Genomic DNA, 11,704 nt, shown 5'->3' with positions numbered 1-11,704 from the left:
AGTCACTCCTATTAACTTTTTAGATGTTAGGTATAAATAACTATTGGTGCAAAAAATTATTTCAAGCTTTGAATGTTGACAGCATACCTGTATGCAAGGTCAAGGCCGTCAAGACCAAGCTTCAGTCTCATCAAGACCAGCACGAGCTGGGTCTTCAAAGGCAGGATGAATTTTCTCTCTTCACTGGCCGTTTCATTCATTTGCCCGAAGCACAGCCTTTTTGCATCTGGCTCTAGAAGGGACCAAAAAGTGTCCAAGCGCTTGCTGAATGTGAAGCCAGTGTAATACCGCAGCTTTTTCTCGTCTTTTACAAGGGCCTCATATGTGATATCCATGTTCTGTGCAGCTTCAGTCTTGCAACGTCTAACTTTTTCCTGCATTGCTGATAACTCAAGTCTTAAGCACCTGTTCTTCTGCTGAAGACGGTCACACAGCTTTTTTGTTTCGGCGTGGTCCTGCTGACTTCGTTTAAGCAGGTTGTTAAGCTCTGCCACTGTCGCATTTGCTGCTTCAGCTTGCTCCAGGAGTTCAGTTATGACGTGCTTTTGTTTAGCAACTTGCTCGACAAGCTCATCATAACTTCACTGTTGGCTGCTGTATGCATGGTCCAGGTGTAGATGCACTTCCTGCTGCAAAGGATCATCGCTGTCACTGCTAGCGATGGCAGAGACCTCTTGCTCAGATCCAGGTGGCACAGTTGAGCTCCTGACAACTTCAGGCTGGCAGGAGAAAATAAAGAAAGCCATGTGTTTCAGTCTTTATAACACTATTCACAATACACTCAGGGCCCAAGGGCATTTGATTTGAGTTGGTTTTGATTACAAAAATTTGAACATAAACAGCAGTAAATGTACATATTATTCCAAATATAAAAGAGGCTCACAAATGAAAAAAAAAAGTTAGAACAAGACACTGAAAAAAACGCAAATAATGCAGAGCACAAGCAAGGATGAACCAGATAGCATACAAGGTATATAAACAGCGCCTGCAAACAGGACCGGAAAAGGAACGACAAGAGGAATCGCACTCAAGAAACAGTAGCATGTGCCTACAAAACAAGAAAAACAGTGGAAAAAAGATTGGCTGAATCAGGAAATGAACTAAAAAAGGGGGGAAAATTGACAATGCGACACTTTCTTGTGTTTAAGATAACAGCACATTAGTCAAACCAGACTTAAACTCAGAATGATCAGCTATTTCAACATTGCGGCTGCAGATGAGGATTTGTACAGTACATTTTTCATTAATACTTCACACTAGTAAGTTTACTAAGCATCTTCACTTGTTTTTTCATGCACTAGCACAACCCTTACGTAGCTGCCACCTGTGTCAAGCCCTACCATAAAAAGAAATAATGATGTATATGTAAGCATAACATGCTTTTTCTCTGTATTACTTGTGCTTATATTACCTTTGTTCTTCTCAACGGTCGCCTCTTCTCCACCTTTTGCTGTCTCAAAGGGAATATTGTGGGCACACGGTTCATGTAAGTCTTTTTCCCTCCTTCGAAGTGGGCACTTCAAACTCTGTGTCCTGTGGTTGGAGTAAACTTCGAGAACCTAGGTAGAGAGAGTTCCAGGATTAATGCTATGACACAATGAACATGGCCAGGATAGCAATAGTGTACTTTCCACATTTTTTGTATGTACAGGCTAGATACTTCCATTGTGAGACAACAGTACAACTTTCTCTTGATTAGCGTACATAAGATTCCATCAGTACGGTGCAAGTGATAAAGTTTTTTTTTTTTTTTTTTTTGGGGGGGGGGGTATTCGACAGCGCCACAGACGCAAAAAAATCTTCAGCTGTTGCAGCCAGTTAGCTGCATAGGTGCCGCGAAATCTGCCGCGGGCATGCGCCAGATAACTACTTCCCGGAAAGTAGGGGCGAGGTTCCGGAGACACCACTTGCCTCGAGGATGATCCGTGAACGCTCATCCGACCTTTGGCCCAACGAGTTATGGCTAAGTCGTTGCCAAGGGTCCCGTGAAGCATGTTACGTCGATTAAAAAAGTTGCGTCTCGATGTACAGGGTCGTCCACTCTTAGTTTGATCACGCAAGCGCATGGCTGTGCTCTTCGAAGTGCCAATGCATCTGACACGGCCGCGCACCGAGGTAAAGTGGCGTCGGCGTATAGGCACTTGTATCTGGTGCTTCTCGTAGTGCGCCACTGCGCTTCGATGTGCGGCTACGACTGACGCACTGGCACTCCGAAGAGCACGGCCATGCGCTCGCATGTTCGAACTAAAAGTGGACGACCGTGCGCAGTAGTATTATTACAAAATCCTGGTCAGAGAGCTCACCGTCAACTTATGCATGCATGCTTGCTACTTGCGTTGTAAAGGAAACCACGTAAGCGACGTACGGGGCGCTGTACCCAAACAGCATGAACACCTAAAGGACCTCATATAGGCATACAACACTATAACTTGTAATAAAAGTATGCAGCGATAATAAAAAAAGGGCGGGACGCGGGGCGATACAACAAAATGCCCGGCCTAAACACTCACTGTACGAGCGGCGGCTCACCTATTCCGGAAAGGGCTTACGTAATGCGCAAATATTCTTTGGCGTATTCAGCTACATGGTTTTATATTCCGAGACAAGAGGCCAACCGTAATGCACCTATTTACTAGAGAAACTGTGTTTTACATGGCAAAACAGCTGTCTTACCTGCCGTTCCGTCCGGCCCTGTTAATCCGTTGGATCCACGTCTCTCGTAGCTTTCGCTCTTTAGGAAACACGTAGAATCCGAAGCCTTTGTCCCTTGTGCTGTTGTTGTAGCACCCAGGAACGCAGCAGGTGAATCCTCCCATGGCACGATAGCTCCACACTAACCAAAAATTGCCAAAAATCGTCCGACGTACAGGCACTGCGGGCGGCTGGAGCGGCTGGATGACTACAAGTACCAGCATGCACCGCGGCAGCGGTGGCGTCGTGAAACTGGCCGGTGGGATCGGTCTAGTTTCGTGGTTTTCGCACCACTTCAGTATACTCTTTCAGTAAGTAACAAAACGTTACAGAAGCAATTATGTCTCCTTACGTGCATTGAATTCGAAAGCATTCTGACTCTTCCGCGCGATACTTTTCACTAGTTCATGTGCTCGAATTGGGTGCAGGCCACGGCGTCCATTCGACGCTGTGGCTGTTCACCGCGGGATTTCGCAGTGCAAGCCGCTGCAGGTCCAGCACCGGGAACGTGACGGCATCACTTGGTCACGTGAGTTCTCCTGTCATCGGATGTTGAATCCCCACGCTCTCCGGATTTCCCGTTTCATGGGGCATATAAGGCTTTCGCCTTAATACAATATTGTCAAGCTAACTGACGGAGTCCCAACGGTTGTAGCGACTCACCCTAGCTGAGTGCGTGAGCCGTCGACAGCTTCGCCTGCTCTTCCCGCGAACAAGCGTGGTTCCGCAAAATTCTGTGCAGGTCCCACTGGTTTTGACTTTGACGGTGTTGACACTTGACGTTTACCTTCGTCCATCTGCGTCCTTTAACATGGTTGAAGTCATCGGCGAGAGACCACCAAGGCGGTGGTTCCGGCAAAGTTCAAGCGGTTACGACTCCGTGGAACGTCATGTAAAACCCCGCACCTCTACCACTGTTCTTCTTCTTTCTGGGGTTTACGTGCCAAAACCAGTTCTGATTATGAGGCGCGCCGTAGTGGAGGGCTCCGGATTAATTTTGACCACCTGGGGTTCTTTAACGTGCACTACAACGCAAGCACACGGGCGTTCTTGCATTTCGCCTCCATCGAAATGTGGCCGCCGCGGCCGGGATTCGATCCCGCGATTTTGTGCTCAGTCTACCACTGTTGTAGAATCTCTGTTTGAGCTAGTTTGGTTTGCCATACTTCAGGAAAAATAAAAGGCGCAAAACAGATGCGGACGAACAATACATCCACCATTGCTGGCGTTCGTTCTGTTTTATGTGTTCACTGCCGCCGCCTCGGTACTGCGTTCCTTTTAGCTGACGTCCACCATTCCACTGCGTCTAAAGAAGGCGTTTATTGAAATGCCATGCAACGATAGTCGCGATGGTCTTGATAAGCTGAGTGTTTATAGAGATTCAGCTAGCCAACCGAATGTCGTCCTTCTCTTCTACACCCAACTTCTTGTTCGGCCGTAAATCCAAAACGCACATAATGATGCCACGATATTTAAACTATGTTAAAACATATATACAAATGAAGAAACAAAGGTACCTGCTTTGGCATATATTGCCACGAGGTCTCGAGCTGCGGCGAGCGCGAGCCAGTATTCAGGCAAGGAGAGAAGAAGAAGAGGTTTTTCGTTTTTGGGGTCAGCCATCTTCCTGGCTAGTACTCGTCTCTGCCGGTGCAGGACTTCTTGCTCTGAAGGCCTTCTGTTGCACGTTAGAAACTGGTGGAGGTGCTGGGTAGTCCCAGCAAATGTCCTACACGCCTCCTGGTAGCCCTGTGCCTACAGTGACAACACCTGTTCACCGGGCCAGCCGAAGAGTCCGAGGATTGCCCCCTGAGCTTGGACCTCTTCCCGAGACTACGTCAGCTACGCACCAAAGCGGTATGGAAGGCACTACTAGTGCTGCTCACTATACGCTACAGAAAGTGCCAAAAGTCTTCCATGGTTCCATCCTTGAGGATGTCGAAGACTGGTTGGCTCAGTTCGAACGCGTCGCTGATTTCAATGGGTGGACCGATGCGAACAAGCTGAAGAATGTATACTTTAGCCTGGAGGATGGCGCTCGCACCTGGTACGAGAACCGCGAACCCTTCTCGTCGTGGAGCGACTTTTGTCGTCATCTGCGGGCAAGTTACGCCAATGCTGATCGCTGTGAACGCGCCGAGCGGGCCATTCAGTCGCGCATCCAAATGCCCAACGAAAGTGTGATGATGTACGTTGAGGACATGACGCGCCTCTTTCGTCGAGCTGACCCGGACATGGCAGAAGATAGGAAGCTCCGGCACTTAATGCGAGGGGTTAAGGAGCAGCTTTTCGCTGGCCTTGTTCGGAGTCCCCCGACGACTGTGGCCGAGTTCTTAACGGAAGCCACGACAATGGAAAAAGTGCTTCAGCAGCGGTCAGCAGTGTACGACCGGCAAATCAGCGTCGCGTCATCGATGGATCAGATCGGAGCTGCCGGAGGTAGCATCAACATCGACTCCCTCTGCGACCTCATCCGATCAGTGGTACGCGACGAGCTGCAAAGAATACACTGCCCGCCTCAACCTGCTGCGGGATCCATATCCAGCCTCATCAGGAACGAGGTGCAGCATGCTCTGCAAGTCCCGCTTGCCAGGGAGGTCACACCACCTGTGCCGACGGAGCTTCGGCGCGCATCATACGCGGAAGCTGCGAGCCGGTATATTCCTGCTTCTCCGCGCTTCGTCCGCCCCACACCTCACGATACACTTCCATCAGTGCAACCGATCCAGCACTTGGAGAACCGCCAACCACTTCAAAGAAAATCGGATGTCTGGCGCACACCGGACAGGCGACCGCTGTGCTATCACTGTGGCGAAGCCGGACATGTGTACCGTGAATGCCCATATCGCCGCCTTGGACTTCAGGGTTTTGCCGTCGACTCTCCAAGGCCAAGATTCGGCGAAAGACCAAGAGCCATTGAGGAATACCTGTCTCAACAGCGCATGCCACTGCCCTTGCGACGGCAGTCACGGTCACCGTCGCCGAGACGATTTTCCCCAAATTCCCGGAGCTCCCCAGTGGCGGCGCAGGGGCGTTCGCCAAGCCCTAGACGGGAAAACTAAAGACAGCGACCTTCGGGGGCGAGGCCGCTGATAATCGACGCGAGCAAGGCCTCCCAGCGACGCGACCAGGTACCGGCAGTGATTCGACAACAACTGAACTCGGAAGCCGACTGTCTTTGGATATACCTGTGGTGCTCGACGGTCACCATGAAGTCAGTGCGTTATTGGACACAGGGGCTGATTACTCGATCGTGAGCCGAAAACTAGCGACACACCTGAAGAAAGTAGTTACGCCTTGGTACGGAACACAAATTCGTACTGCCGGCGGACATGTAGTCACCCCACTTGGTATATGCACACTCCGAGTTGGCATTCGTGGACGTACGTTTCTCTCCAGTTGCCTTGTACTTCGCGAATGTTCCCGAGACATCATCCTGGGAATCGACTTTCTACGGGAATATGGCGCTATTATCGACCTGCGGGAGCGCACCGTGACCTTCTCGACAGAGAGAGCAGCAGACAAAACCGACGACAGCCATCTCAGCACGTTTCGCGTTTATGCCGACAACGTCGCGTTACCCCCCCCCCCCCCCCGTTCGAGTGTCCTCGTTGATGTCGTGTGTGACAAGTTACGTGATGGTGAGGCAGTCGCTGAAGGCAACATGTCGCTCTTGCTCACACTAGGTCTCTGCGCCGCTCGCAGCCTCGTCACGCTTCGTGACGGACGTTCTACGCTGCTTGTGACGAATTTTAGTAATGAGCACCGTCACCTTTTTCGTCGCACTGCCATCGCTCTCGCCTACCCCATAACAGAGACTGCTGAATGTTTTACGTCTGCATCACTGGACAATGCTCTCCAATCGACACCGGGGGCTGCGACGGCATCACTAAGCAAAGTAGACATTAATTCGACTCTACCGGAGGAACAACAAATAGCGCTGCATGAATTGCTGCTTCAATTCCAAGAATGTTTCGCCTCGTCCTCTAAGGTGCGTCAGACGCCCATCACGAAACACCGAATCATTACATATACCGACGTCTCGCCCATAAAACAACAGCCTTACCGAGTTTCGGCCAAAGAACGGGACGCGATACATACGCAAGTCGAAGAGATGCTTCAGGACGATGTTATACAGCCTTCCAAAAGTCCCTGGTCATCGCCGGTCGTCCTCGTGAAGAAGAAGGACGGAACACTACGTTTCTGCGTTGACTACAGGCGGCTAAACAGCGTGACTAAAAAAGACGTCTATCCACTGCCCCGCATCGATGATTCACTCGACAGACTGCGACGCGCCAAGTATTTTTCATCTATAGACTTGAAAAGCGGATACTGGCAGATTGAAGTTGATGAACGAGATCGCGAGAAAACGGCCTTTGTTACGCCGGATGGCCTGTATGAATTCAAAGTGCTCCCTTTCGGCTTGTGTTCTGCACCTGCGACATTCCAGAGAATGATGGACACTGTTCTCACTGGTTTGAAGTGGCATACTTGCCTCGTTTATCTTGATGACGTCGTCGTATTTTCGGCGACCTTTGAGGAACACCTGAATCGTCTGAAGACTGTGCTGGACGCCCTCCGCGCCGCTAACCTCACGCTGAAGCCAGAGAAATGCCACTTCGGTTACAAAGAACTTAAGTTTCTCGGCCATGTTGTGAGCGCGGATGGCGTTCGGCCTGACCCTGACAAGACCACCGCCGTAGCCTCGTTTCCTGTTCCCCGTGACAAGAAAGCAGTCCGTCGCTTTCTGGGGCTCTGCGCATACTATCGCCGCTTCATCGCCAATTTTTCTAGGATTGCCGAACCTCTGACTCGCCTCACACGAGAAGATGTACCATTTGTCTGGAATGAAGAGCAGGACGCGGCTTTCACCGAGCTGCGGGAGCGTTTGCAGACACCACCAGTTCTTGCTCACTTTGACGAGGACGCTGATACTGAAGTCCATACCGACGCCAGCAACGTGGGTCTTGGCGCCATCCTGGTCCAACACCAAGAGGGCACAGAGCGCGTGATAGCTTACGCCAGCCGTACTCTTTCACGCGCAGAAGCAAACTATTCCACCTCAGAAAAAGAGTGCCTTGCAGTGGTATGGGCGACCATGAAGTTTCGGCCTTACCTCTACGGTCGCCCCTTCAAAGTAGTGACCGACCACCATTCATTGTGCTGGTTGACCAATATACGAGACCCCGCTGGGCGACTCGCACGATGGAGCCTTCGTCTGCAAGAATTCGATCTGACCATCGTATACAGATCAGGCCGCAAGCACGAAGATGCGGATTCGTTGTCGCGTGCACCCACCGATGTTTGTGATCCGGCCGCTGAGGATGACAGTGGATTCCTTGGGGCCCTCACCGCAACGGACTTGATTGCACGACAGCGCGAGGATACCGAAATCCGCGCAATCATCGAGAACCTCGAAGGACGCAACTCTCCCATACCTCGACGCCTTTCTCGCAGTCTCTCGTCCTTCTGCCTTCGAAGAGGTGTCCTGTATAAGAAAAACTCGAACAGCAACGGCAAACCCTACCTTCTCGTCATACCTGCTGACATGCGCGACGACATTCTTCTTGCCTGCCATGACGAGCCCACATCTGGTCACTTAGGCTCCTCCCGAACTCTCGCCAGAGTTCAACAGGCGTACTACTGGCCCAAACTATCTACATCTGTAAAGCGCTACGTCAAGAGTTGTCGGGAATGTCAACGCCGCAAATCCCCGCCACTGAAGCCCGCGGGGCTGCTGCAACCGATCGCACCACCCAGGGCACCATTCGATCAAATAGGCATGGATTTACTCGGGCCTTTTCCACTATCATCAGCCGGCAACAAGTGGATCGTAGTCGCCACAGATTACTTAACCAGATACGCCGAGACAAGGGCTCTACCACGCGCTACGGCTGCCGATGTTGCCCAGTTCTTTATAGACCAGATCGTTCTTCGACATGGAGCCCCGTCTTACGTGATCACTGACAGAGGCACAGCTTTCACGGCCCAGCTGATTGACGACGTATTCAAGCTAAGCTACACGAGCCATCGCAAGACCACTGCATATCATCCGCAGACCAACGGGTTGACGGAACGATTGAACAAAACCATCGCCGACATGTTATCCATGTACGCCGATGTACAACACAAGACGTGGGATCAGGTTCTACCGTACGTAACATTTGCGTACAACTCTGCCATCCAGGAGACGACGCGATTCACGCCGTTTCGTCTTGTCTATGGACGTGAGGTTCAGACCATGCTGGATGCGATGCTTCCACACGATTACGACGCGCTGCTCACCCCTGACGCTGAGCAATTTACGCAGTACGCCGAAGAAGCTCGCCAATTGGCACGCCTACACATCACGCAACAGCAGAGTGTAGATGCACGTCGCTACAATCTTCGCCATCGCCAAGTGGAATACCACCCGGGCGATCAAGTTTGGGTGTGGACGCCGGTGCGCCGCCAGGGGTTGTCAGAGAAACTGCTCAGTCGCTACTTTGGACCCTACAAAGTGCTGCGTCGCGTTAGTGACGTGAACTACGAGGTTCTCCCGGATAGTGCCATGTCACCCCAGCGTCGAAGGCAGCACTCGGAGATTGTGCACGTTGTACGACTCAAACCTTATTTCGCGCGATAGTGCGACAGCGTCTCAACTTTATGATGTACTTTATTTTTCTCTCCCTCACCCCCCACTTGTGCTTACTTTATGTTCCTTCCCTTTTTTTTCTTTCCCTCTACCTACGTCGACCAGCGCTAGCATCGGGACGATGCCCGTTTTTTTCACAGGGGGAAAATGCCACGAGGTCTCGAGCTGCGGCGAGCGCGAGCCAGTATTCAGGCAAGGAGAGAAGAAGAAGAGGTTTTTCGTTTTTGGGGTCAGCCATCTTCCTGGCTAGTACTCGTCTCTGCCGGTGCAGGACTTCTTGCTCTGAAGGCCTTTTGTTGCACGTGACAATATAAAGCTAATGCTATTGAGTAAGATACTCGTCTGGGGCGAATTGGTAGCATTTCATGACAGCAGGCTTTTGCGCACTAACTACACTTGGCAAGCACAAGCGCAAACAATGAACTGCATTTTATTGACAAAAATGGCGAAGTTCTACATACAGACTATGCATGACATGCGTCCGCTTGGTGAAACAAGAAAACACGTACCGAAGGACCTATCTATAGGCTTGCGCGAACCTATAGCTGTTATTGATTTCTTGTTTCACCAACCGGATGTACGTCATACATCGTTTGTGTATATATCTTCTGCATCATCACCAACAAAAATCTTTTAAAAGTTTGACCTTGTGGTTTGTTAAGTCTCCTGTCTACGTTTCTATGTTATTCACCATAAAACTGAGGCCACATATGGCCGTTACGTCAGATTTGTATTATGTCATTGGGAACAGGCAAGAATTGCTATATCAGAGAGCAGCAAGCCGCACGGACATGCAAGTATCGCAGTCTGCGAGTAACTAGAGAGAGTAAGGGGAATTCGGCTGAGCCCTCGACGCTAATTATTTTTCTGCTTTTAAGAAACATTATGAAGAACTAACTATGGTGGCTACCCTAGAATGCGTTTAGCATGCATTGGGAAGTGGATATATGTAGCGACACGTTGCAATAACTGTTATGGGTGGCACTCCTTTCCCTACAGTGCCTTACCCACACGCTAGAGCCAACCGGTAGTTCGAGTGCCACATCCACGGACCAGTCCGGAACACCGAGCAGCGTCTCCGACCGCCTCTGAACGCTGCGACAAGAGGCGCCGCATTTCAAGCGACAGCGGCTGCGTCTTCTACAAAAGCAACAGCGTCTCAACCACAGAGTGTGAAAACGCTAGCTACCGTTATCGCTCCCCTTATAGCCGTGTGGTACCACCGCGCTGTGGTACCTTATCACCACACGGTCTTTACCGCGTGCACTATCTTCACTGCACTATCTTCTCACTGCAAGACGCACTATCTTCTGACTGAAGACTGTGCTACCTTCGGCATCGTCCTAGGAAAACGGACCGACACGTTAAATCGAGTTAGTTTACCAAGAAAGCTAAATGCTTTGAAACTTACTCCTTTATCAGAAGTGTGACGCATGTAGTGTCTACATCCACAAATATGTACACGTCGACAGACATGAACAGAACGGAGAGCGTCGTAGTGTAGCTGATTGCAAGATGACCGGTGCCAATTTCCACATGCAGTTCAAGGCCGCCATCATCCGATTTGAGGTAATTTGGCCCCGTCCTCCGAACAGTGCCGAGTCCTGAGAGGCTCCCGTTGTGCAATTTGATGCCTCCCAACGTGGGAACTTTGAGGGACATGTCCGGCAATGTGAGCGGGTCCAGTTTCATAATTTCCACCCCAAGCCTCAATATTTTCACCAATGCTGACGCCACGTCACTTGGCTCACATGTTTTTGGTCCTGCGAAAGTAAATGGAAGCAAAAGAAAATGTTTATGGTGAATTCAAGGGTTTCATTGAAGTTCCAATGACTGAAGTTTCAGTGATTAGAACTGGAAGATTGGGCCGGTACCATTTATGTCATAGCAAGCAAATTGAGTGTAGCTTTAGAAAAGAAAGAAACGCTTCACATTCTTACGTAAACTTCTTTTAAAAAGTTGTCGCAGTTTCACCGAAAGGCGAAGCATCAATTGCGATAGCAAATTTGTAGAGAGCTATACGGAGTAATGCTATTAGCTTTATCAGCTGTATAAACTTGGACATGCAGCAGCACCGGCAACACGCAGAACTGTTGTCGACGCCGTCGGCGTTTTGCCCGCGTTCGCTCAAAATGCGTGCGGCGTTGGTGACTGTTGCCGGAGCCTCTGATATAAATGGGCACTTGGTGCCGCAGCTAAACGTCGCCTCCCTTCCCTCCCCCTCCCCCCCTCCCCCACGGCCTCTCGCGCGTCGGAAGAAGGCGCGTTTTCTCTACATATATGGTGATTGTAAAGGAGGAAAGAGACGCCTACTTCTGCAGCCCTTAAGCGAGCACGGCGCAGAACGCACGTTTGTTCTCCGCCGTGCATTCACTCCCC

The 11,704-nt window shown here is 50.5% G+C and overlaps 1 long non-coding RNA gene across 1 annotated transcript; it reads right to left on the bottom strand.

Moving 5' to 3' along the window:
• Window positions 1–226: 226 nt before the first annotated feature.
• LOC125945288 (uncharacterized) lies at window positions 227–2,872 on the bottom strand. The gene is made up of 3 exons (XR_007466784.1): window positions 2,674–2,872; window positions 1,412–1,559; window positions 227–719 (listed from the first exon to the last, which is right to left on the bottom strand). It is a non-coding gene; the product is annotated as an uncharacterized LOC125945288 (long non-coding RNA).
• Between the last annotated feature and the right edge of the window lie 8,832 nt (window positions 2,873–11,704).

The sequence above is a fragment of the Dermacentor silvarum genome, chromosome 5 (assembly GCF_013339745.2).
Source record: "Dermacentor silvarum isolate Dsil-2018 chromosome 5, BIME_Dsil_1.4, whole genome shotgun sequence".
In the NCBI taxonomy this organism is placed as follows: domain Eukaryota; kingdom Metazoa; phylum Arthropoda; class Arachnida; order Ixodida; family Ixodidae; genus Dermacentor; species Dermacentor silvarum.
This window is presented reverse-complemented; position numbering and strand designations above follow the sequence as displayed.